At 37.9% G+C, this 8,998-nt stretch overlaps 1 pseudogene; it reads left to right on the top strand.

Moving 5' to 3' along the window:
- The first annotated feature begins 5,117 nt into the window (after nucleotides 1-5,117).
- LOC108290546 overlaps nucleotides 5,118-8,998 on the top strand; it is a 23,297-nt pseudogene continuing 19,416 nt past the window's right edge.

The raw sequence follows: 8,998 nt of genomic DNA, 5'->3' as shown, positions 1-8,998 counted from the left end.
GCTAAGAAAAAGTTACCCAGAAAGCCTAATACAGCTAGCAAGATCGTATCTGTAACTGACAGAGGTCAAATAATCACTGGCAATCCGGAAATAACCCTGCCAATTAAGGAAAGGACATTTATACATGAAGATCGATGGGGTTTAGATAATGACTAAATAGCCAAATTTTAAAGTCTGCTCGGCAACAAAAAAGAAAAGAAAAGCTTATATGAGATCTTGTCACTTAAGAAGAAAGAAAGAATTTGAGATGAAATACCATCAGTAATGTGGAGTTACGAAGAGCACACTATTATTATCTTCCCAACCCTTTATTTTATGTTATTCTATAGCTGAGCCCCAGTGCAGGATATTAGGAGGCAGTGTGGGCTAATGGATGGAGCCCTTGGCTTGAAGTTTGGAAGTCCTGGGATTGGGTCGAAGCCTCACCATATATTAGATTTGTGAAATAAATTCCTTATCTTTATTGAGCCTCAGTGTGTTACAACAAAAGAGAGAGAGTAAGCCATGCCTTACCTACCTTACAAGAATTTGTGAAAATAAAAAAATGAGATAATATATGGTAAAGCACTTTGCTGATTTTAAGAAAGTAATAGCAGGAGTGACTACCTAATTTGCCAGATCCAGTGCAAAATAAAAATTCAAGGCTTTGGTTAAAAGACAAGCAAGAATTTCGAGTTGCTGACAGAAGCACAGGGTCCTTCTGAGCACAAGGCCCTGTGTGACTGCACAGATCGTAAGCCCATGAAGGCAGGTCTGAGTAGTAATAGTTGTATTACAAAGTGTCTCTTCTTGCCTGGACTCCTTGTCCTAGAGCTGCTACAAGGATTGAGTGTCCATGCTCATCACTCTAGTGAGACTGCCTTGTTTTTCTGATGTCCTACTTGCTTGCAATGCATTTTCCCTTAGAAATCAGTATGTGGGCGAAGGATATGAACAGACACTTTACAAAAGAAGACATATATAAGGCCAACAAACATATGAAAAAATGCCATCATCACTGGTCATTAGAGAAATGCAAATCAAAACTAATTTAGATATAATCTCACGCCATTTACAATGACGATCATTAAAAAATCTGGAGACAACAGATGTTGGAGAGAATGTGGAGAAACAGGAACACTTTTACACTGTTGGTGAGAGTATAAATTAGTTCAACCATTGTGGAAGACAGTGTGGTGATTTCTCAAGGACCTAGAAATAGAAATGCCATTTGACCCTGCAATCCCAGTACTGGTTATATATCCAAAGGATTATAAATCGTTCAATTACAAGGACACATGCACACGAATGTTCATTGCAGCACTGTTTACCATAGCAAAGACTTGGAACCAACCCAAATGCCCATCGAAGATAGACTGGACAGGGAAAATGTGACATATATACACCATGGAATACTATGAAGCCATAAAAAACGATGAGTTTGTGTCCTTTGTAGGGACATGGATGAACCTGCAAACTGTCATTCTCAGCAAACGACACAAGAACAGAAAATCAAGCACCTCATGTTCTCACTCATAGGTGGGTGTTGAACAGTGAGAACACACGGACACAGGGAGGGGAGTGTCACACACTGCGGTCTGTGTGGGGGAACTAGGGGAGGGACAGCGGGGGGATGGAGAGTTGGAGAGGGATAACATGGGGAGAAATGCCAGATATAGGTGATGGGGAGGAAGGCAGCAAACCACATTGCCATGTATATACCTGTACAACAGTCTTGCATGTTCTTCACATGTACCCCAAAACCTAAAACACAATAAAATATGTACGTGTGTGTGTGTGTGTGTGTGTGTGTGTGTGTGTGTGTATAAAAGAAATCAGTATGTAGGTGTGATACAGGCAAATTTTAAGCTAGATTTAGTTAAACTAATAGTACGTGATAATATTATCGTGACATTTTAAGCATATTAGAGGTTAAGCTTGATCCAGATGGCATCTGTCTAATCATATTCAATCATTGCTAATGGTTAAGTCTTTGTATGAGGAACTGAATTGACTGTTGACACTGAAGCTTTTAGAACACAGCCTATTCTTTGGTTGGGGACTTCCTGTGCTTCTCTCTAGGAGACCAGCTCCCATGTTAGGAGAGAATGTAGTAGTAGCTTGAAAAGTTCCAGTTCAGCTCTCTCTCTAAAGATATTGGATTCTTCCACAGGGAAATAATTAGATACCCATTTGTGCCCAGAGCTGCCAAGAACACTAATAATGTCTCTGGAAAGAAGCAAGTTTTGGTATAGACACAGAAGGAGATAAACAAGAAATGGGAAAAAATCCAATAAGTTGATCCCCCTTTGGGATGGTACAAAATTGTTTACTGTAACCTGAGTTTCTTTCTAGTCTACTTTTAAATATAATTTCATAAGCTTCTTCTAGGTCAGGAAGTTTTTTTCTTGTTATTCAGCAAAAAAAAAAAAAAAAAAAGAAAAGAAAAAAAAAAAAAAAAAAAAAAAAAATTTTTTTTTATAAAATAAAAAAAAAAAAAAAAAATTATTTTTAAAACTTTTCTACTACTACTCCTTGCTTTTCTACTAATTGTATTTTCTTTCTTAGTGTTTTTCCCTTCAAGTATTTACAGACCTCTTTGATCCTTTTCAGGAACTGTAAAGACTAGATGAACTAATCTGACTTTTTTTTCTTACTCTATCAATCAACCATGATGTAATCATCACCATGGCTTATCATGAGACACTCTTCTCTCTGTCACCTGCTCTATGTGATTAAATTGCTCCAAAGAGGATGAAAAACTTTTGGTTCTTCAGTTGGAGAGATCCATGCATATCTCAGAATATTATTTTGAAACTGCCTCAAAATGATATTGGCCTCTTTTTTTTTTTTCCTTCAAAGTTTTATGAAGTAGTATACTTACTGGCTACCAGACAAGATTAACTAGAAGAGATTGGTCAACAGTCTGAAAATCAGAAAGTTCAAACAAGAAAACTGTGCATTGGATTTTATAATTAGGAGACCAGTCTCATTAACCTCTCAGCTGATCAGTCCAGCCACTCTTGAGGCAAGGTTTCTGTGGGTGTGGGAATAGTGGAGCTGCATCACTGGTATCTCCCTTAAAGAAAAACTGTTATTAAGCTGTGTAGGATGCAGTTAGCTAACAGCACCCAACTACAGAACTTCAAGATCTGCCATGGCAATTGCAACAAGGTCATCATCATCCCAGGTGGCTGTCAGCCCATTACTGATCATGGCAGGGATATTAGGGCCTTGCCATTTCTGCCCAATGTGCACTTTTCCAGTAAGCAGTCTTTTCTCCAAAGCACCCTATCAAGTTGGCCTAAGCTTTATCAGACCTGCATCCTATCCTGAGTCTTGCCAAGCTCAATTCTACTTCCTTCTGTCATCCCTTTCACAGATATCACATCTGTTAAGTGGCCTAAAGGCTTTTCCTGCTCAATCTATCCTCCCTCTTTAACTTTTCCTTTCATGAGAATTATCCCTAAATAAGTCCTTTAATTCTGAACAGACACAGAAGAGGTTGAAACTGATTCAGCATGGGCACACAGTGGCATCCACTCAATGGAGCCTCTTTGATAAAGCTCCATTGTTTAAGTGGTCAGCTCCATGTAGCCTGTAAATTCCATCAACTCAACTGGGACCTGGTTTCTGTCATCACCTTCAATCTCAAACAAGCACCAAGGTGAAGGATGCAGGTTCTGATTTCTTTAGCATTTACTGAAGGAGCAGGTAATACCACCAGACATAAGGAATTAATTGTCATTGGTGTGAACAATGACTAGTGGTGGACAGGAACCAAGAGGAAACCAGAAGGCAATGACTCTTTCATCCCTTTTCTGAACTGTTTGGAAACACAGTAGCTCTATACATCTTTCTAAAACTATTCAGGGAGACAGGGCAATTAATGGAACTTGCTACAAAGCTATGGCCGGTTCAGTAACATATTCCCTCCTTTAGTTCCTTTTATCTTTACTTTTAAAAATTATTTTATTTCATTTTATTTTTAGTCTTGAGGGTACACGTGCAGGTTTGTTACAGGGGTATATTGCACAATGCTGAGGTTTGGGTTTCCAATGATCTCCTCACTGAAATAGTGAACATAGTACCTTATAGATAGTTTTTCAACCCCTGCCCTTCTACTTCCCTCTCCACTTTTGGAATCCCCAGTAGCTGTTGTTCCCATCTTTGAGTCCATAGGTACTCCATGTTTAGTTTCCACGTACAAGTGAGAACATACGGTATTTGGTTTTCTGTTTCTGTGTTAATTTGCTTAGGATAATATGTGCCTTTTTCCCCTTTATCTCTGCTTTGCTGGAATAGCTCTACTTAATAATGTGTTAGTAGTAAGATTTTCACTTAGTCTTTCTAGGGAAACTGGGCTGAAATAGACATCATTGGATAGTTGCTATTATTATTAGTTCACCTAACCAAGACTTTTTAAGTTACTACTTTGTTCAGACCATTTTGCTATGCAACCCAGCATAACTCTCTATTTGTTACAAAGTGCAAATGGCTTATAAAATTTTAGAGACATTCTAGCAATTCTAGAAAGAGAAGGATTCAAAGACATCTGTTACCAACTAGCTATATATTTAAATAACTGATTCTCAATCTGTTTAGGCATAGGGTGTTATGGTTCAGAATTTGTGTTAGTAGATTTTGATTGCAATTTTAAACATAAATTTTCTTTCTTTCTTTTTTTCTTTTTTTTTTTTGAGATGGAGTTTTTCTCTTGTTGTCCAGGCTGGAGTGCAATGGTGCCATCTCAGCTCACCCTACCTCTGCCTCCTGGGTTCAAGTCATTCTCCTGTCTCAGCCTCCCGAGTTACTGGAATTACAGGCATGCACCACCATGCCTGGATAATTTTGTATTTTTAGTAGAGACAGGGTTTCTCCATGTTAGTAAGGCTGGCCTTGAACTCCTGACCTCAGGTGATCTGCCCGCCACGACCTCCCAAAGTGCTGGGATTACAGGTGTGAGCCACCGCACCTGGCTTAAGCATACATGTTCTATTTTTATTATATCCACACATATATAATGAGATTGAGCATCTTAAATGTCTTAGAGTTTGAACATTTTTTTTGTGGACGTTTGTAGGCACTGAAGGCTACAGAGCAATGAAACAATGTGATCAGAGTAAAGCTTTATCAAGATGAGTCTGAAGGTTGTTCGGATTCAAAAGGAAGAGTCAATTGCGAATGTGAAAGGCTATGGACAGATGGGCACTAGTAGTACAGCAGACCTCATCAGAGACAGGGAGGTTCCCACACAACTCTCTAATTTGGAAGTAAGTAAGAGGAGGGAAGCTGAAAGAATTCGATGAATGTACCCCAAGGATTCTCTGTAATTGTACAAATATCTACTCTTCATTCCCTAGTGATGAGATGAAGACAAGCAGATAGTTGAACATTTATTTAAAACCTGACATGTGACCATGCACATAATTATACATCCATAATCCCATTTAACCCTCTTTAAAAAATGTGACAGATAGGCAAACAAATGACTTTTGCTATTATCATTAATGTATGTTTAAGATGCATTCTTGTCCATGAGCGGAGAAGTAAGTGATTCTAAAACCCTGATGCTCTCCATGGTTTTGAGAAGTCAAAACTTAAATGTGTAACTAAAATTTACAGGGATTTGTTGTACTTAAAGCTGAGCTTTGTGGAATCATTAGCTTTCTACTTGGTGTAAGACTTGCCCTAGCAGCTTTCATCATGAACTCACTTTTCTAGTGGACACCAGGAAATACTTCTGATTGCTCAAACCTCTATCTGAATTTCCACTTAGCCCTCTTAACAATCTTTAAAGTACGCATTTTTACTCCATTTCATAGATGAGGAAAGCCCTACTCAAAGGGTTGAGTATGAAGTGTTGCACATCTTCTGTGTTACCAGGTTGGAATTTAAACCGGAAATTTATGACTAATTCTTGTGCTGTCTACTCGACACCATACTGCCTGTCACAAACCCTGACCTGCATGGTCGAAGACCCAGTGAGTGATAGAGACACTATTGGACCATACAAGGCAGCCTATAATCAAGATATCAGAATTGCCTGAAGATTTTCTTCTACCTTCTCTTTTTTCTTACAAGTATGAATGTTATCCAGAGAATCCTTGAACACTGTTTTTATGTTCCAGGACCAAGGCATCTAGACAATCTTCTTGTAAAATGCAGGAAGAAATAATTACAGCAACAATATACTGTTTCCAGATGTAAAGTTTATCTTTATCAGGTGGCATTTGCTATCTTAAACTTCAGTGATGTTTTTTGGACTCAGAGTTGCCTCAGCCATTTCTCCTTCAGCAGCAGGACCATTGCTATGTATAGCACTCGTGATGTCTTTACTTTAGCAAACTTAGGAAATGTTCTACGCATGAGTAAAATTGTTTATAGGCTTGCCAGTTCAGCTGTAGGGGAGTTAATTTCCCAAAGCATCATACTAAATGCAATTTTTACTAAAGTAAACAAACAGTTAATAAATTAAATGGGGTTCTTTATTCTGTCAATAAAATTGTCATGATTTTGTAAAACAGAGTGATTCCATCATGTTACTCTGTGATGTGCAGGAGCTTATACTTTTTAAAAAGAGTGGGTACAAAATGTTTCTTGGAAGCATCTCCCTCTTGGGGAGGGGGCCAAATTATCTCAACCTCTGCTGAAACCCATTACCAGCTTTCCTCTAATTCCTGGCCATAACAGTTTACTATATTATTATTTAATAACATTGCAGATTGATTAGGCTGTAAGTAAACCATAAAGATAAATTGCAAAACTGATTAGAGATGATTCCCTACTTTGCATGAATACTTGCTATACAATGACTTTAAAGAGTTTATTGAAAATAAAATTCTCTTTATAAAGACATCCGTTTTAATACATAAATAAGAGTATTAGCCATCCTTAATGCTCCAGGGATGCATACATATATGGGTGCTCATAGCTCTAGGAGTCACTGCGGTGAGACCATACTAGGCATGAGCTGTGTTTACTCTTGTCTTTGCTGCTAGATTTCATATAGAATATCTTTTTTCTCTATAAATCATTATCTCTTTTCAGGACACATTTGACTCTGTAAGGGTGGTAGGGGGGAAAGTGTACATGTGCAGAGAATGTCTGTCTTTCTGCCTCAGTGGAAGGTAAATTTCATGAAAGAAGGCTCCGTGAATGGTTTTGCTTACTGTGGTATCCATAGGGCCTAGCAGTACTTGACATATGACAGCTGTTCAATAGAGGTCTGTTTAGTTTGTCTACACGTTCCAGTCATTTGTTATTTTATTCATGTAACATGTATTGAATGCCTTCTACAAAATAGCTGCTGGTCTAGGCATTGAAGAAGTTAAATGAGGTGTTAAATATGTGTGTGTATGTTTGTGTGTATAAGTTTTCTATAGCTCCAGATCCATGTGTTTCTGAGAAATTAGTAACATTGATTCTGAAGGTAATAGTATAGGAATATTTGGCAGTTTAAGTTACTGATGGAGCTGTGATAAATTACTATATGCATGAGAAAACCTCTTTTCTGATGTCAGAGGAAAGAATCTTTTGATTAGAAAGTTAAATGCTCCTAGAATATAATTTTAAAATGTAAATTAGTCCTTCTTTGGAAATAACATTTAAAAATTTTAAGTGTAATAGTAGCAGTGCAGGTGTATTAGCTTGTTCTTATGTTGCTATAAGGAAATACTTGAGACTGTGTAATTTTTTTTTTTTTGGGGCGGAGTTTCGCTCTTGTTACCCAGGCTGGAGTGCAATGGCGCGATCTCGGCTCACCACACCCTCTGCCTCCTGGGTTCAGGCAATTCTCCTGCCTCAGCCTCCTGAGTAGCTGGGATTAATTTATAAAAAAAAAGAGGTTTGACTGACTCACAGTTTCACATGGCTGGGGAGGCCTCAGGAAACTTACAATCATGGTGGAAGATACCTCTTCACAGGGAAACAGGAGAGAGGGAAATGCTGGGGGGAAATGCCAATGCTTATAAAACCATCAGATCTCATGGGAACTCACACACTGTCACAAGAACAGCATGGGGGAAACTGCTCCCACGATTCATTTACCTCCTACCAGGTGCCTCCCACAACACGTGGGGATTATGTGGATTACAATTCAAAATGAGATTTGGGTGGGGAGACAGCCAAATCATATCAGTATGCTAGCTATACATGAATAGTAATATACTTAGTTTAGTGTAACAACAAAAAAAATTTAACCCCCACTATGGTCCAAAATAATATAACTCCCATTTTATACGCTCTTCGTTGGAAAATTTGTTCCGACTTTCTAATTTATTCATTTTTGTATGACCAGATTGGTCCTTGCAACAGTGTAGGTGCTCAAAATATATTTGCTGAATGGTTAAGGTTCCAAATATATGAAAAGTTATTACGAATCACTAAGAAAAAGAAAATCATCTCAATAGGTAAAATGCACAAGATATGAATATAACACCCAGTTTAGAAGAGAAAAATGTTTATTATATTTTTGTAGACATATAAAGCATGCTAAATTTAAAATAACACGAGTTAAGACAAGAAGTTTCCCCCACTGAATTGACAAAAGATTAAAGAGAATGAAAAAAATCATTGTGAGGATGTAAAGATATAAAGTACAGTTATGAATGCTTTGGGTTATGCATGTTGGCATAGTGTTTCTGGAGGACTATTAGGAAAAAGGTTTCATAAGCTTTACTAAGTACACACCACTTGACTCAGGAATTCTACTTGTAGGAATTCATCCTCAAAGAGATTATCTGACAATAGGACTCTACTGTGTTTACAAGGATAATTTATAGCAATGAAATAGTCTGCCTCCAGACTGTCTTTGGAGTCAAGACCACAACATTAAATTTGCCAGCTAGCTGGCCTGCCCTGTAGATTTGTTTTGTGAATCTCTGCAATTACATGAGCTAATTCTTTAAAACCTCTTTTTCTCTCTCTCCCTCCCTCTCTCTTTCTTTTTCTTTCTTTCTCATCCTTTCTTCCTTCCTTCCTTCCTTCCTTCCTTCCTTCCTTCCTTCCTTTCTTTCTT

This window comes from Cebus imitator, unplaced genomic scaffold (assembly GCF_001604975.1).
Source record: "Cebus imitator isolate Cc_AM_T3 unplaced genomic scaffold, Cebus_imitator-1.0 Scaffold439, whole genome shotgun sequence".
Classification (NCBI taxonomy): Eukaryota; Metazoa; Chordata; class Mammalia; order Primates; family Cebidae; genus Cebus; species Cebus imitator.
This window is presented reverse-complemented; position numbering and strand designations above follow the sequence as displayed.